This window comes from Leptodactylus fuscus, chromosome 1 (assembly GCF_031893055.1).
Source record: "Leptodactylus fuscus isolate aLepFus1 chromosome 1, aLepFus1.hap2, whole genome shotgun sequence".
Taxonomy (NCBI): Eukaryota; Metazoa; Chordata; class Amphibia; order Anura; family Leptodactylidae; genus Leptodactylus; species Leptodactylus fuscus.
Window position 1 is genome coordinate 310,737,642 of NC_134265.1, and position 16,465 is coordinate 310,754,106.

The 16,465-nt window shown below is 44.8% G+C and overlaps 1 non-coding gene across 1 annotated transcript; it reads left to right on the top strand.

Moving 5' to 3' along the window:
- Positions 1–12,389: 12,389 nt before the first annotated feature.
- Positions 12,390–12,471, top strand: TRNAS-CGA (transfer RNA serine (anticodon CGA)). The gene has a single exon. It is a non-coding gene; the product is annotated as a tRNA-Ser (tRNA).
- Positions 12,472–16,465: the final 3,994 nt, after the last annotated feature.

Genomic DNA, 16,465 nt, shown 5'->3' on the forward strand with positions numbered 1-16,465 from the left:
CATTTCTTGTACTGTGGTACATTGTCTTGTTGGCTTTATGAAATACATTTGTATATGAAGTTTATCCCATCTGGCAGCTGGCCCAGAAAGGTAATTATATTTTATATCGTGTTGTCAACTATTCTCATGAGAAAACATGGCCGGGTGACTTATACTGTAAAAGAAAAATTATGCCATACTAATGCCAAATCTCCTAAAAGACCTGGTTTCCTGGCATTGTCCCACTCGGTCCTGGATAGGGTGTATCCACTCAGTCAAATTGGTTACCCTGCCCTGCATCCAAGTATTTTTTCCGCACCCTTCCAACTCCAGGGTCTTCAGCTTCCCTAACTATCCAGTAAACTGAGATTATCAACTTTTATTTGGGCCTCAAAAAAGCTGTGAATAAATTGACGTGTGATGTACTTCCACAATAGGTTGTGAAGACTGTCCCCCATTTATATAGATATTATATAGCCGCCCCCGATCTCTCAACTTACCGCCATTTATAGTGAACACGACCACCCCCAATGGGTAACTCTGGAATCTGCATTGGTGACTCCATGGGCCACACTCTACCAGCTGATGCTAAAGATGCCCCCCTCCCACAGTACTCATCTATGGACGAGTACTATCAGGAGTAGGGGAGGCGTCCCTCTCATAGTACAGTGCTATAGACGCTGTAAGGAGGGGCGATCCTCACAGACTGTCAGAAACGCCCTTCTGATGGTGAAGAGCTACGGTACCGCACCGAAAGCTCTTCAGCGGGGGCACAGAACGGGAAAGCCAACAGTGCGCTGAATTGCGCGCACTGTCGACTTTATAGCGGTGTATTAAACCGGATGTGCCCCAGGTGTTGAGGTCCTCTTTAATCATGTCACTGGATTGCGTTCCCTCTTACATCCCCCCCCCCTCCCCTCAGGTGACTCCCTAGACATCAGCTCTCATTGCCCATGTACACTGTAGCCCTCTTCTTCCCCATGATTTAGGCTGTTTTTATTTTCTCCCTATTGATTTCTTTAACTGTACGTACAGTGGGGCAAAAAAGTATTTAGTCAGTCACCAATAGTGCAAGTTCCACCACTTAAAAAGATGAGAGGCGTCTGTAATTTACATCATAGGTAGACCTCAACTATGAGAGACAAACTGAGAAAACAAATCCAGAAAATCACTGTCTGATTTTGTAAGAATTTATTTTCAAATTATGGTGGAAAATAAGTATTTGGTCACCTACAAACAATCAAGATTTCTGGCTCTCACAGACCTGTAACTTCTTCTTTAAGAGTCTCCTCTTTCCTCCACTCATTACCTGTAGTAATGGCACCTGTTTAAACTTATCAGTATAAAAAGACACCTGTGCACACCCTCAAACAGTCAGACTCCAAACTCCACTATGGTGAAGACCAAAGAGCTGTCAAAGGACACCAGAAACAAAATTGTAGCCCTGCACCAGGCTGGGAAGACTGAATCTGCAATAGGCAACCAGCTTGGATTGAAGAAATCAACTGTGAGAGCAATAATTAGAAAATGGAAGACATACAAGACCACTGATAATCTCCCTCGATCTGGGGCTCCACGCAAAATCTCACCCCGTGGGGTCAAAATGATCACAAGAACGGTGAGCAAAAATCCCAGAACCACGCGGGGGGACCTAGTGAATGAACTGCAGAGAGCTGGGACCAATGTAACAAAGCCTACCATCAGTAACACACTACCCCGCCAGGGACTCAGATCCTGCAGTGCCAGACGTATCCCACTGCTTAAGCCAGTACATGTCCGGGCCCGTCTGAAGTTTGCTAGAGAGCATTTGGATGATCCAGAAGAGTATTGGGAGAATGTCCTATGGTCTGATGAAACCAAACTGGAACTGTTTGGTAGAAACACAACTTTTCGTGTTTGGAGGAAAAAGAATACTGAGTTGCATCCATCAAAAACCATACCTACTGTAAAGCATGGGGGTGGAAACATCATGCTTTGGGGCTGTTTCTCTGCAAAGGGGCCAGGACGACTGATCCGGGTACATGAAAGAATGAATGGGGCCATGTATCGTGAGATTTTGAGTGCAAACCTCCTTCCATCAGCAAGGGCATTGAAGATGAAACGTGGCTGGGTCTTTCAACATGACAATGATCCAAAGCACACCGCCAGGGCAACGAAGGAGTGGCTTTGTAAGAAGCATTTCAAGGTCCTGGAGTGGCCTAGCCAGTCTCCAGATCTCAACCCTATAGAAAACCTTTGGAGGGAGCTGAAAGTCCGTGTTGCCAAGCGACAGCCCCAAAACATCACTGCTCTAGAGGAGATCTGCATGGAGGAATGGGCCAACATACCAACAACAGTGTGTGCCAACCTTGTGAAGACTTACAGAAAACGTTTGACCTCTGTCATTGCCAACAAAGGATATATAACAAAGTATTGAGATGAAATTTTGTTACTGACCAAATACTTATTTTCCACCATAATTTGCAAATAAATTCTTACAAAATCAGACAATGTGATTTTCTGGATTTGTTTTCTCATTTTGTCTCTCATAGTTGAGGTCTACCTATGATGTACCGTATTTTTCGGACTATAAGACGCACCGGACCATAAGACGCACTAAGGTTTTAGAGGAGGAAAATAGGGAAAAAAAAATTTTAAGGAAAAAAAATTGGTGAAATATTTAATAACCTAATAATATAATATTTCACCAATGTAAATAGAACCGGGGGCTTTCGGACACAGGGATACCAAATGTGTATGTGTTTCACAGTAATGTTTTTGTTTTATATGTATTCTAGGGATATGGGGGTGATTTGAACATATATCTATATCTATCTGTCTATCTATCTATCTATCTATCTATCTATCCATCTATCTATCCATCTATCCATCTATCCATCTATCTGTGTCTGTCTGTCTTTCTATCTATCCATCTATCTATCTATCTACCTATCTCCTATCTATCCATCTATCTGTCTGTGTCTGTCTGTCTTTCTATCCATCTATATCTAATCTATCTCATCCATGGAAGTGAAGCTATGCAAGAAGAGAAAAAGGGGCGGGCCAGACGGGTGAAGGAGGTGTGGTTTTCTAAGCAAACTTGAAAACACACCTCCTTCTCCCATCTGGCCCGCCCCTCCTTCACTGCCTCTCAGATCTGGCTCTTGCAATGAAGCCACACAGGCAGGGAAGTAGGGGCGGGCCAGACGGGTGAAGGAGGAGTGGTTTCAAGCTTGCCGAGAAAACCATGCCTCCTCCTCCCGTTTGGCCCGCCCCTCCTTCCCTGTCTGTGTGGCATCATTGCCGGAGCCAGATCTGAGAGGCAGTGAAGGAGGGGCGGGCCAGATGGGAGAAGGAGGCGTGGTTTTCTCGGCAAGCTTGAAACCAGGCTTCCTTCACCTGTCTGGCCCGCCCCTACTTCGCTGCCTCTCATATCTCGCTCCTGCAAACATGCGACACAGACAGGGAAGGAGGGGCAGAGCAGGCAGGCACCGTGCTGCTCTCCGTGCTGCTCCTCATAGACAGGACACAGACGCTGCACACGCTGCATTCGGTCTATAAGACGCACACACATTTTCCTCCCATATTGGGAGGAAAAAAAGTGCGTCTTATAGTCCGAAAAATACGGTAATTAATTCACACAATGGGACTGAGGGCCCTGCTTACAAGAGCTTACAATCTATGAGGTTGTATATCAGAGGATTAAATATTGTGTGAAAGTGGAGCCCTCACCTTTTAGTAAGTGACCCTAGATAGGCAACATTCTTAGGTACTGACCCAGGATTGGCTGTGTAGCTCTTTTGTCTATTTACTTTGGTTTGTGTGTCCTACTGTGCATTTTATTATGTGAAGAGCTCAACGGAAAAATGGCCTAAGTCCAAAAATCAATATTGTGAGAAAAACGAAATTTAAAGTTTTAGCCTAAAGCAAACGGGCATTTTTGTGGAATATATCTATCCAATGTAATCAGCTAATGAACACCGGTAATCCTAATCATAAATTGTATTATTTATTTAAAAAAAATTGCAGCTTCATGTATAAATATTATTTATTTAATATTATTAATTAATTACTACTATTATTAAACGATGATGAAGAAGAATTACCTGCCTCCCTTTTCGGCGCTAAATACAGTCCTATGAAAAAGTTTGGGCACCCCTATTAATCTTAATCATTTTTAGTTCTAAATATTTTGGTGTTTATAACAGCCATTTCAGTTTGATATATCTAATAACTGATGGACACAGTAATATTTCAGGATTGAAATGAGGTTTATTGTACTAACAGAAAATGTGCAATATGCATTAAACCAAAATTTGACCGGTGCAAAAGTATGGGCACCTCAACAGAAAAGTGACATTAATATTTAGTAGATCCTCCTTTTGCAAAGATAACAGCCTCTAGTCGCTTCCTGTAGCTTTTAATCAGTTCCTGGATCCTGGATAAAGGTATTTTGGACAAACAATTCAAGTTCAGTTAAGTTAGATGGTCGCCGAGCATGGACAGCCCGCTTCAAATCATCCCACAGATGTTCAATGATATTCAGGTCTGGGGACTGGGATGGCAATTCCAGAACATTGTAATTGTTCCTCTGCATGAATGCCTGAGGATTTGGAGCGGTGTTTTGGATCATTGTCTTGCTGAAATATCCATCCCCGGCGTAACTTCAACTTCGTCACTGATTCTTGAACATTATTCTCAAGAATCTGCTGATACTGAGTGGAATCCATGCGACCCTCAACTTTAACAAGATTCCCGATGCCGGCATTGGCCACACAGCCCCAAAGCATGATGGAACCTCCACCAAATTTTACAGTGGGTAGCATGTGTTTTTCTTGGAATGCTGTTTATTTTTGGACGCCATGCATAACGCCTTTTTTTATAACCAAACAACTCAATTTTTGTTTCCAAAATGAAGCTGCCTTGTCCAAATGTGCTTTTTCATACCTCAGGCAACTCTATTTGTGGCGTACGTGCAGAAACGGCTTCTTTCTCATCACTCTCCCATACAGCTTCTATTTGTGCAAAGTGCGCTGTATAGTTGACCGATGCACAGTGACACCATCTGCAGCAAGATGATGCTGCAGCTCTTTGGAGGTGGTCTGTGGATTGTCCTTGACTGTTCTCACCATTCTTCTTCTCTGCCTTTCTGATATTTTTCTTGGCCTGCGACTTCTGGGCTTAACAATAACTGTCCCTGTGGTCTTCCATTGCCTTACTATGTTCCTCACAGTGGAAACTGATGGGTTAAATCTCTGAGACAACTTTTTTTATCCTTCCCCTGAACAACTATGTTGAACAATCTTTGTTTTCAGATCATTTGAGAGCGGGCTGTCCATGCTCGGCGACCATCAAACTTAACTGAACTTGAATTGTTTTGTAAAGAGGAATGGTCCAAAATACCTTTATCCAGGATCCAGGAACTGATTAAAAGCTACAGGAAGCGACTAGAGGCTGTTATCTTTGCAAATGGAGGATCTACTAAATATTAATGTCACTTTTCTGTTGAGGTGCCCATACTTTTGCACCGGTCAAATTTTGGTTTAATGCATATTGCACATTTTCTGTTAGTACAATAAACCTCATTTCAATCCTGAAATATTACTGTGTCCATCAGTTATTAGATATATCAAACTGAAATGGCTGTTGCAAACACCAAAATATTTAGAACTAAAAATGATTAAGATTAATAGGGGTGCCCAAACTTTTTCATAGGACTGTATGTGCAAAAGTCGATTTAGAGCCTTTTAAACAATAAGACAAAGTTTTTACACTAATATAAACAACAGACCGGAAGTCACGATTTCAATGAAAAAATGACCAACAAGAGTGAAGTAAGTAAGTTTGTATTGGACTTAGGCCATTATTCCATTGAATGTAAATTCTTCTGCATTGAAATATATGGACTTAGGTCATTAATCCTAGGTACCTTGTAAACCCAATGCATAGAACGAGGTACAAAGAAGCTTTCTAGGTAATAATTTGAAATATGACAAAATGTGGACTTAGGCCATTTTTCCGTTGAGCTCTTCATGTGTATTGCCCATACAGTATTGGCCAAAAGTATTGGCACCCCTGCAATTCTGTCAGATAATACTCAGTTTCTTCCAGAAAATGATTGCAATCACAAACTCTTTGGTATAAATATCTTCATTTATTTTGCTTGCAATGAAAAAACACAAAAGAGAATGAAAAAAAAAGCCAAACCATTGATCATTTTACACAAAACTCCAAAAATGGGCCGGACAAAAGTATTGGCCCCCTCAGCCTTATACTTGGTAGCACAACTTTTAGACAAAATAACGGCGAACAACGGCTTCCGGTAACCATCAATGAGTTTCTTACAAGGCTCTGCTGGAATTTTAGACCATTCTTCTTTGGCAAACTGCTCCAGGTCCCCCCTGAGATGTGAAGGGGGCCTTCTCCAAACTGCCATCAAGAGATCTCTCCACAGGTGTTCTATGGGATTCAGGTCTGGACTCATTGCTGGCCACTTTACAAGTCTCCAGAGCTTTCTCTCAAACCATTTTCTAGTGCTTTTTGTAGTGAAAAGGAAAAGGTTGGTTTGCGACACTCCAGTAAAAAAAAACTTTTCTTTTATTTAATCAATTAAAAAGAAACACACATAACAAAAAAAAAAAGAGGAACTGCAAAAAACACACAAGAGGGGTGCGTTTAAAAGACACCGCTTACGCGTTTTGGGGACATTGCTGCCCCTTAGTCATAGCCTGTTTCCCTAAAGGAAAAGTCCAGAATATATACCTAATGGGGTGTAACCCCTTCTCATTAGTTAATTAACTCACGCAGCTACAACCTGTGATGTTAATACGAGGAATATCCTTACAAATAAAGTTGTTACAAAAAGAGCATAAACAAAACTCTATAATAGTATAAAAAATGATAATGTGACATAATAAACATACAAATTTCAACATAAATATAAACATAAACATATGCCAGTGTGAATAAAATGCTATGAATAGAAAATCTAGATTTAGCTCTAGTGCATACAAAACACTACAAGGTATTGTCCTAAAAGGATAAGGTGTTACTCTGTAAAGGGTAAGTTATAGCAAGGGGCTCTGCGTTTGACTAGATGACTTCAAGCAAAACTCAATGTGAACAAAGCCCAAAAGATAAGGTAACAGGCACCATATATAAATACACAATGGATATGTTATCAAGAACCACCTCAAAATAAAGGATCATTAATTATTACAAGGGACTCTGTATTTGATTAGATGACTTCAAACAAGACTTAATGTGAACAAAGTCCAAAGATAAAATGACAGGCTCCAACAGCGGCACCATATATAAATACACAATGGATATGTTATCAAGAACTGCCACACAAATGAACCACCTCAAAATAAACAGTATAGATAAAAAGTATAGATAAGAAAGTGTGTTACTTATGCATCATGAAACAAGGCTCGCATAATTTCTTAATCCTTATCATGAGAGTGAAATACAGCTTCTCATGTTGTATTTAGTAATCCCAAGTAGAGGCTGGAGGGGTAATCCCCCTAACTTCTCCTCTACTGATCACGTGATGAAGGACAACCAATGAACAGTCAGTAGTATTTGGGTTTCAATGAATGAATGAAGCCTGTCTAAAGATGTACATAAAGGCAAAAGGCACCACCTTCCTTAAACCCCACCTCCATAGGTCACATGATATAAAGTGACCAATGAACAATTTCAAATTTTCTATGAATGAAACTCAACATGTGTTATATTATCTAAATGACCCAAGATCAGACACTGGCTATACTACATAGGACGAAAGCTTCTAACTGCAAAGTAATAGCCAGATAATGCATAAACAAACACATGATAATAAAAGGTACAGAAAAGAGCAAATGGTGCAAAAACCGGGAACAATATGTCTAATGATAGAGTATACTATTATTATTATTATTATTGTTTATTTTTATAGCACCATTAATTCCATGGTGCTTTACATTTGGAGGTTACATACAATACACAGGATATACAGGTAGATATAATACTAACAGTGACAGACTGGCACAGTGGGGTAGAGGACCCTGCCCGCGAGGGCTTACAATCTACGAGGGAAGGGGGAGTAGAGACAGAAGGAGAGGGGGGAGGCTGTGCAGATGGCGTTATGCAGATAGTGTTATTGGAGGTTGTAGGCCTTCCTGAATAGGTGAGTCTTCAGGGCCTTCTTGAAGCCTGTGATTATGGGGGTCAGTCTTAGGTGTCGTGGTAAGGAGTTCCAGAGTATGGGGGATGCACGGGAGAAATCTTGGAGGCGGTTATATGAAGAGCAGATGAGAGCAGAGCGGAGTAGGAGGTCATTGGAGGATCTGAGGTTACGTGTGGGCAGGTAGCGGAAGATTAGTTCAGAGATATATGGAGGGGACAGGTTGTGGATAGCTTTATATGTTAGCATTAGTAGCTTGAACTCAATTTGCTGGGCTATAGGTAGCCAGTGGAGGGACTGGCAGAGGGGAGCAGCCGATGAGGATCGGGGGGTGAGGTGGATTAAGTGAGCAGCGCAGTTTAAGGTGGACTGGAGGGGGCGAGGGTGTTAGCTGGGAGTCCATGGAGAAGGGTGTTGCAGTAGTCTAGGCGGGAGATTATGAGGGCCTGGACGAGCATCTTGGTAGTTTCCTGGGTGAGGAAGGGGCGAATTCGGTGGATGTTCTTGAGCTGGAGGCGGCAGGAGGTGTTGAGGGCTTGAATATGTGGCTTGAAGGATAGTTCAGAGTCCAGGGTTACCCCAAGGCATCGGGCCTGTGGGACAGGGGTAATTGTGGTTCCATTAACTTTGATAGATGGGTCAGGTGGGAGGGCCATACAGGATGGGCTGAAGATGATAAACTCTGTTTTCTCCATGTTGAGTTTGAGAAAGCGGGAGGAGAGGAAGGAGGCTACGGCCGCTAGACAATCTGGAACTCTGGCCAGCAGGGAGGTAATGTCTGGTCCAGAGATGTATATTTGGGTGTCATCGGCATAGCAGTGGTACTGAAAGCCATGAGATTCTATGAGTTGGCCCAGGCCAAGGGTGTAGATGGAGAACAGGAAGGGTCCTAGGACGGAGCCCTGGGGGACACCTACAGAGAGAGGGCGCAGTGAGGAGATGATGTGTGAGTGGGAGATGCTGAATGTGCGGTCGGTGAGGTATGTGGAGATCCAGGAAAGGGCCAGGTCTGAGATACCAAGGGATGAGAGAATTTCTAACAGGAGGGAGTGGTCAACTGTGTCAAAGGCAGAGGAGAGGTCATGTCTAGGGATAATCCTACAATAAAGTAAATTAACTCTTAATCAAAACGTCCTCAGACAAGGAACTTAGCATAACATTAACCCTCAATAAATATAAGTGATGTCTGATTCAACTCTGAATTTTTCAGTGGGGTTATAAGTTAGCTGTTTGTAAGTGGTATTGTCATAGACAATGGGAGGAGAAATAAATTTTTTCTGTTTCAAATCCTTTTCTTCCACATTTGCTCTGGTATGGGCGCTACATTGATGATATTCTCATTGTATGGTCTGGAGATGTAGCGCCCATACCAGAGTTCATTAATTTTCTTCATGAGAATCCTTTTGATTTAAAATTTACATTTTTCCATGATTTTGTTTCTGTTAATTTTTTAGATGTTTCGTTGGTGGGCTCGGTGGAAACAGGCAAAGTTTCAACTTCACTTTTTAGGAAAGCATCAGCAGGCAACGCAATATTAAAGGCAGACAGCTGTCATCCCCAGCACACTGTTAAAAGCATTCCCATTGGAGAAATGATACGCCTTAAGAGAGCCTGCAGTGATGAGTCTAAATATAATGTAGCTAAGGTCAATGCCCTGTCCAGACTCAAGTGCAGGAATTACCCTGACTGGATGCTGGATAGGGCATGTAAAAGAGTAGATAGAGTGAATCGAGAGGAAATATTGAAGGACAATAAAAACAAACATAATGGGAATTTCGATAAAAAAATAGTTTTTTTCAACTAAATTCAGCCCTCAGTTTAATGAAATTAAAAATATTATTAAACGCAACCTTCCGATACTGGAAACTGATGCTGAAACACAAAGTATATTGGCCGAAGGAATTAATTTTGTCTCAAAAAGAGCTGATACTATAGGAAGCAAATTATCACCTAGTAGTTATTTTCCTATTCCATCTGATGATATCATTGAACAACCTAAGGGTTTTTTCAAGTGCAAAAATCCCAAATGTAAGGTTTGTAGGTTTGCAGAAGAAAAAGACATGATTGTTAGTCATGTAGGGAACTTCAAACACAGAGTTAACAGCTTCATTAACTGTAATACAGAAGCTGTCATTTATTGCATTTGGTGTTCCACATGCAATATAGACTATATTGGTTGTACCTCAAGAAAACTGGGCATTAGAATCAATGAACATATAAGGGACAGTGAAAAAGAACCCACTACCAATATGTCAGGGATTTCCAGGCATTTTGCCACAGAACATAATGGTATTGTTCACACTTTGCGGTTTATGGGTCTTGAAAAAGTTTCCCTCTCCTTTAGAGGAGGTAATTTGAAAGACAAACTCCGCAAAAGAGAAGCTTGGTTTATATTTAAATTTCAAAGTAGAGCCCCTAGAGGAATGAATGTATGTACAGACATCACTTATACTTACTGAGGGTTAATGTTATGCTAAATTCCTTGTCTGAGGACTTCTTCATTAAGATTAATTTACTTTATTCTAGGATTATCCCTAGACATGATTATAGTATACTCTATCATTAGACATATTGTTCCCGGTTATTGCACCATTTGCTCTTTTCTGTACCTTTTATTATCATGTGTTTGTTTATGCATTATCTGGCATAATGTAATAATCTGGCATAAGGTAATAATATTATTACCTTATCTTTTGGGCTTTGTTCATATTGAGTTTTGCTTGAAGTCATCTAGTCAAACGCAGAGCCCCTTGCTATAACTTACCCTTTACAGAGTAACACCTTATACCTTGTAGTGTTTTGTATGCACTAGAGCTAAATCTAGATGTTGAAATTTGTATGTTTATTATGTCACATTATCATTGTTTATACTATTATAGAGTTTTGATTATGCTCTTTTTGTAACAACTTTATTTGTAAGGATATTCCTCGTATTAACATCACAGGTTGTAGCTGCGTGAGTTAATTAACTAATGAGAAGGGGTTACACCCCATTAGGTATATATTCTGGACTTTTCCTTTAGGGAAACAGGCTATGACTAAGGGGCAGCAATGTCCCCAAAACGCGTAAGCGGTTTCTTTTAAACGCACCCCTCTTGTGTGTTTTTTGCACTTCCTCTTTTTTTTATGTGTGTTTCTTTTTAATGATTAAATAAAAGAAAAGTTTTTTTTACTGAAGGAGTGTCGCAAACCAACCTTTTCCTTTTCACACCATTGCTGGCTTGTCCTCTACTAGCCCGGAGGCTAGGTTTGGCACCTCCCGAAATTGTTTCTTCATATGCGGTAAGAAAACAGTCATCCATTCTTTTTTTGTATCGCTTTTTGAAGTGTGTTTTGAGTCATTGTCCTGCTGGAAGACCCATGACCTCTGAGGGAGACCCAGCTTTCTCACACTGGGCCCTACATTATGCTGCAGAATTTGTTGTTCCCTGTCGTCCTCAACAGCGGCACAATGTGGGGTATTTCTGCCCCTGTGTGCTGGTAGGACAGGCGGATATTTAATTAGCCAATCAAATGCGTGGCAGGCCCTATAAGAGGGCACAAGAACCTCCCCTCTGCGTGTTTTTTTCTGTCCTGTGTGGACAGAGGACAGGTGGGAGGACTTGTGTCCTCTTAGAAAAGCTCAGCAGGATCACTCACCTCCTGAGCGGTTGTTTTCTTCTTGTCACCTTCTGTGCCCTGCGGGGAGAAGGTGCTTGTTAGCCATGTGTGGCTACCCCCCTCTATCCCCCCTGCCCCCCCTCTCCTCCGCTTCCCCTGCTCCTTGTGACTTACCTGACATTTTGGTGAGAGTCCGGGGACTCCGCATGCCACCTCTGGTGGCCGCGCGGACTGCCGGCGGGTGGAACCACACTGTTGTGTATCCTGTTCCCCGCCGGCCGCTGTAAGCGCGCACTTCCGGTTTCGCCGGAAGTATCATAGCGCCATGGCAACGGCCTGGCGCTGGCGGCCGCTCACTCAGGGAAGATTCAGGCCTTATTAAAGGCCGGAAAAGACGGGGAGATGTGGGGGTAAGTGCCCGTGTTAAGGGCCTCTTGGTGGGGGGGAATGTATATCTTTGCAGACCCCTGATTACAGGGTTAGTTGTCTGGGCAGGTTGCCTCACCTGCTTTGATTGTGGCTCCGCCCACTTCCAGCCGGCCAGAATTAAGAGGCTGGCTGGCCTGGTGTCAGAGACCTTCCTGCAGTATCTGCTGAAGGCGTGCGATTGTGGTGTTCATTGATCTTGAACTCTTTTCCAGTTTGCAAACTTTATTGGGAACCGGCTGTGATGGCCGAGTGGTTAAGGTTTTGGACTCGAAATCCAATGGGGTCTCCCCGCACAGGTTCAGATCCTGTTCACAGCGCCAGCCCGGCTAGCTCAGTCGGTAGAGCATGAGACTCTTAATCTCAAGGTCGTGGGTTCGAGTCGCACGTTGGGCGCCAAGTCACCTCTCTGTCCGGTCTACAGGACCTGGTAAGATTTACCCTTTTTTTAAAAGCTGGTATGATGTCATGGTGACAGTGTTGCATGGTCTATTATCTCTCTCTGTAGGATATGTCATCCTCTACTACCCCTCCTGGGGATGGTAGGAGGAAAACCTCTTCCAAGAGGAAACATCTTTCCTGCTTCGATTGCGACACACCGCTCCCTGATGGTAGGTAGCGGCTTGAAAGGTTGTGCCCTGCGGGGTACTACTGGTCCTATAACGTGCCTATTTTCAGGCTATGAGTGGGCCCGTTGTCGCGGGTGCAGAGGTCCTCCACCTGTGGAGCCCTCTCCCAGAGATATGATGGCATGGGTCAAGGAGATGGTGAGTTTGGGCATCGCTTGGGTAAATAGTTTTTCCCTTGCTTGTACTCTCCTTTTTGTTTTGCAGGATGATTCCCTCAAAGGGATCCATTGCACCTTGTCTCAGCTCACCAGGAGACCATGCTCTGAGCTCCGTTCCTCGTCTCTCCCCCCCCCCTTGTAACACCTGCGGGTGGCAGAGGATGATTCCTCCGAGGACGACTCAGTTATTCCAGCAGAACTGCGTTCCATTATGAACAAACGGGCAGGCTGCTGAAGTCCATCCGGTCTACAGTGGGCCGAGATGTTGACGGGGAAGCCTCCACGTCTGCCTCTGGGGGACATATTGCCTTCCATGCGGACGCCACGCTGACCGACCTTATGGTGCAGCAGTGGAAACAGCCAGAGAAAGGACATTCGCTTTCCAGGATCTTCAAGTGGGATTCCTGGGGGCCTCCCCCGAAGGTGGATTTGGCCGTAGCAAAGCTGTCCCGCAGAACCCTGGTGCCCTTGGAAGATGGTTCAAATCTTCAGGACCCTCTGGATCGTAGGGCGGACTCCGTTCTGAAGAAGGTCTACTCAGCTTCCTCCGCACAAGCCTCTGTGGCCATAGCCTCCTCTATGGTTGGTGACTTTTTCCGCAACCGCTTAGCCGCCTTGGAGCGGGATATAGACTTGGGCGTAGACAGAGATGAGATTCTGGCCTCTATGAAAAGAGTTCATAGGGCTGCAGATTATTTGGCGGAATCCTCCTGCCATCAATTTAAAATCTCCGCCAAATCTATGGCGTTGTCTACTGCGGCCCGTAGACCCCTTTGGCTAAAGCCTTGGCGGGCAGATTTTGCGTCTAAAGCAGCACTCTGTGCTCTCCCCTTTGAGCCGGGAAGGGTGTCTGGCCAAAGCTTAGACGCCATTATGGAGGGATTAGCTGAAGGTAGGGGAAGGTCCCTACCTCAAGCATCCAGGGGCAGACGTGCTCCCCCTAGAGGCAGAGGTTCTTCCTCTAATTATAGACGCCCTTCCCAACAACGGCGTTTTAGATATCGCCCTAGGGGAGCTGGTCGTGGCGCTTCCAAGGAGGACACCAAGAGGAAGCCTGAGTTTTGACGTGGGGCAGCTCCCTGTGGCCCCCCTTCCTGTGGGAGGACGTCTTTCCTCCTTTTCCAGAGCATGGTTCACCCATATCCAAGACCCATGGGTGTTGAAGATCATACAACACGGGTATCACATCGACTTTCATCTTCCACCTCCAGATCGGTTCGTTTCCACCCAAACTCTTCCACCTTCTCAGCAGGCCAGTCTAGAAGCCTTGGTTGCCGAATATGTTACCAAGGGCGCCCTGGAGAAGGTACCAGCCTCAGACCTCGGTCTGGGAGTCTACTCCCCCGTCTTTCTGGTCCCCAAGTTCACCGGGGGCTGGAGGATGATAATAGATCTGAGGTACCTCAATCGGTTTATCAGGAAGAGGTCATTTCGAATGGAAACCGTGGATTCCGTGGCTGTGTTTCTTCAGCCAGGAGAGGTGATGGTTACCCTCGATTTGAAGGACGCCTATCTACATGTCCCCATTGCTCATTTCCACAGGAAGTTCCTCAGGATTGCCGTCGCTATGGCCGGCCACAGGGAGCACTATCAATTCACAGCTCTGCCATTTGGCATCACATCCGCCCCACTGGTATTCACCAAGGTGATTTCTCCGGTCGCCGCGGCCCTCAGACTTCAGGGTCTTTTCATCGTCCCTTATCTAGACGACTGGCTACTGAAAGCTCAGTCTCCTGCTGCTCTCCTCCAGCAGCTCAACCTTGCCATCAACTTCCTACAGGAGTTAGGATTATCAATTGGGAGAAGTCCGAAATCGTTCCATCCACCTGAAGAAAATTCCTCGGATTTATAGTGGATTCAGAAGCGATGCAGATCTTCCTCTCCAGTCCAAGGAAGGAAAGAATCCAAGCCAGTGCACGATTCCTATTGCGCACTCGGCAGGTAACCATCCGGACCGCCATGAGAGTCCTGGGCCTGATGTCATCCTCGGCCAGGGCGGTGCCTTGGACTTTATGGCATTTGCGTCCCCTGCAGATGGAAGTGTTGAGAACCTGGAACAGGTCTCCACGGGGATTGCACAAGAAGATCTGCCTTTCTCCCGCTACCCGTCTTTCCCTCAGATGGTGGATACACCTGAAAGACGGAAGGTCCACGGTCCCGACAGTGTGGACCCTGTTGACAACAGATGCATCCCAGTGGGGATGGGGAGCCCATTGTCAAGACAAAACTGTACAAGGACGATGGAGATGTCCGGAGCTGGGGTCATCCAATCTCAAGGAACTCAGAGCAGTGTACCTGGCCCTAGTACACTTTGCCCCAGAATTGAAAAGCAAGTCTGTCAAAAACCGGTCAGACAATATGACAGTGGTAGTCTATATAAACAAACAAGGGGGCACCAGGTCACCAACCTTGCTGAGAGAGACGAATCTCATATTTGCCTAGGCGGAGAAGAATCTGGTCCAGTTATCCGCTGTTCACATAAAGGGCTCCCTGAACATGGTAGCGGATCAGCTGAGTCAGGGTATTACCGTATCAGGAGAATGGTCTCTCAATCCAGACGTATTTCAACAGATCGTCCAGAGATGGGGTCTCCCGGAGGTCGATCTTATGGCTACCCGACTCAACGCCAAGGTGGGGACCTTCTGCTCTCTGTACCAGGAGGACAATCCCTTGGCGGTGGATGCCCTGTCCATCCCATGGAGGTTCAGGCTGTTTTACATATTCCCTCCAATTCCAATCATACCGAAGGTATTGATAAAAATAAGACAGGACCAAGCCTCGGGAATAGCCATAATCCCGTTCTGGCCAAAAAGGGCTTGGTTTGCTCAGCTCATACAAATGAGTCAGGGCATATATTGGAGGCTTCCCCCACTCCCAGACCTGGCAACCCAAGGAGAGCTGAGATGCCAGGATCTGAGGAGACTCAACCTGACAGCCTGGAGGTTGACCAGTCCCTATTGAGAAATAGAGGACTGTCACAAGCCGTCTTGAAGACCCTATCCAGCGCCAGAGCAGATTCGACTAACAGCTACCGTCGAATAGGTAACATCTTTAATGCCTGGTGTCTGCAGCATCAAGTGGACTCCACCGATCCCCCTACGGAGGTGATCCTGGACTTCCTTCAAGACGGACTAGACAGAGGTCTTGCTGCGCTCAAGGTACACGTAGCGGCCCTGTCCGCCTATCTGGGGAGGCGTTTGTCTCAGGATCCTTTAGTGAGCACCTTTATTAAAGGGGCAACTAGGCTGAGACCGGTGGTAAACACCCCTGTCCACCAATGGGACCTTATTCCGGTCCTGAACGCCCTATGTGGCCAGCCATTTGAACCTCTGGAAGAGGTCTCCCTCAAGTCGCTAACCGGCAAAATGGCGCTGCTATGGGCAGTCACACCTGCCAAACGCGTTAGTGAACTACAAGCTTTGTCCGCTGAGGAGCCATATACCACCTTTTTTTCTGACCATGTACAGCTTAGGTTCCTCCCTGGGTTTCGTCCCAAGGTGCCATCTGCTGTAAACAGGAACCAACTG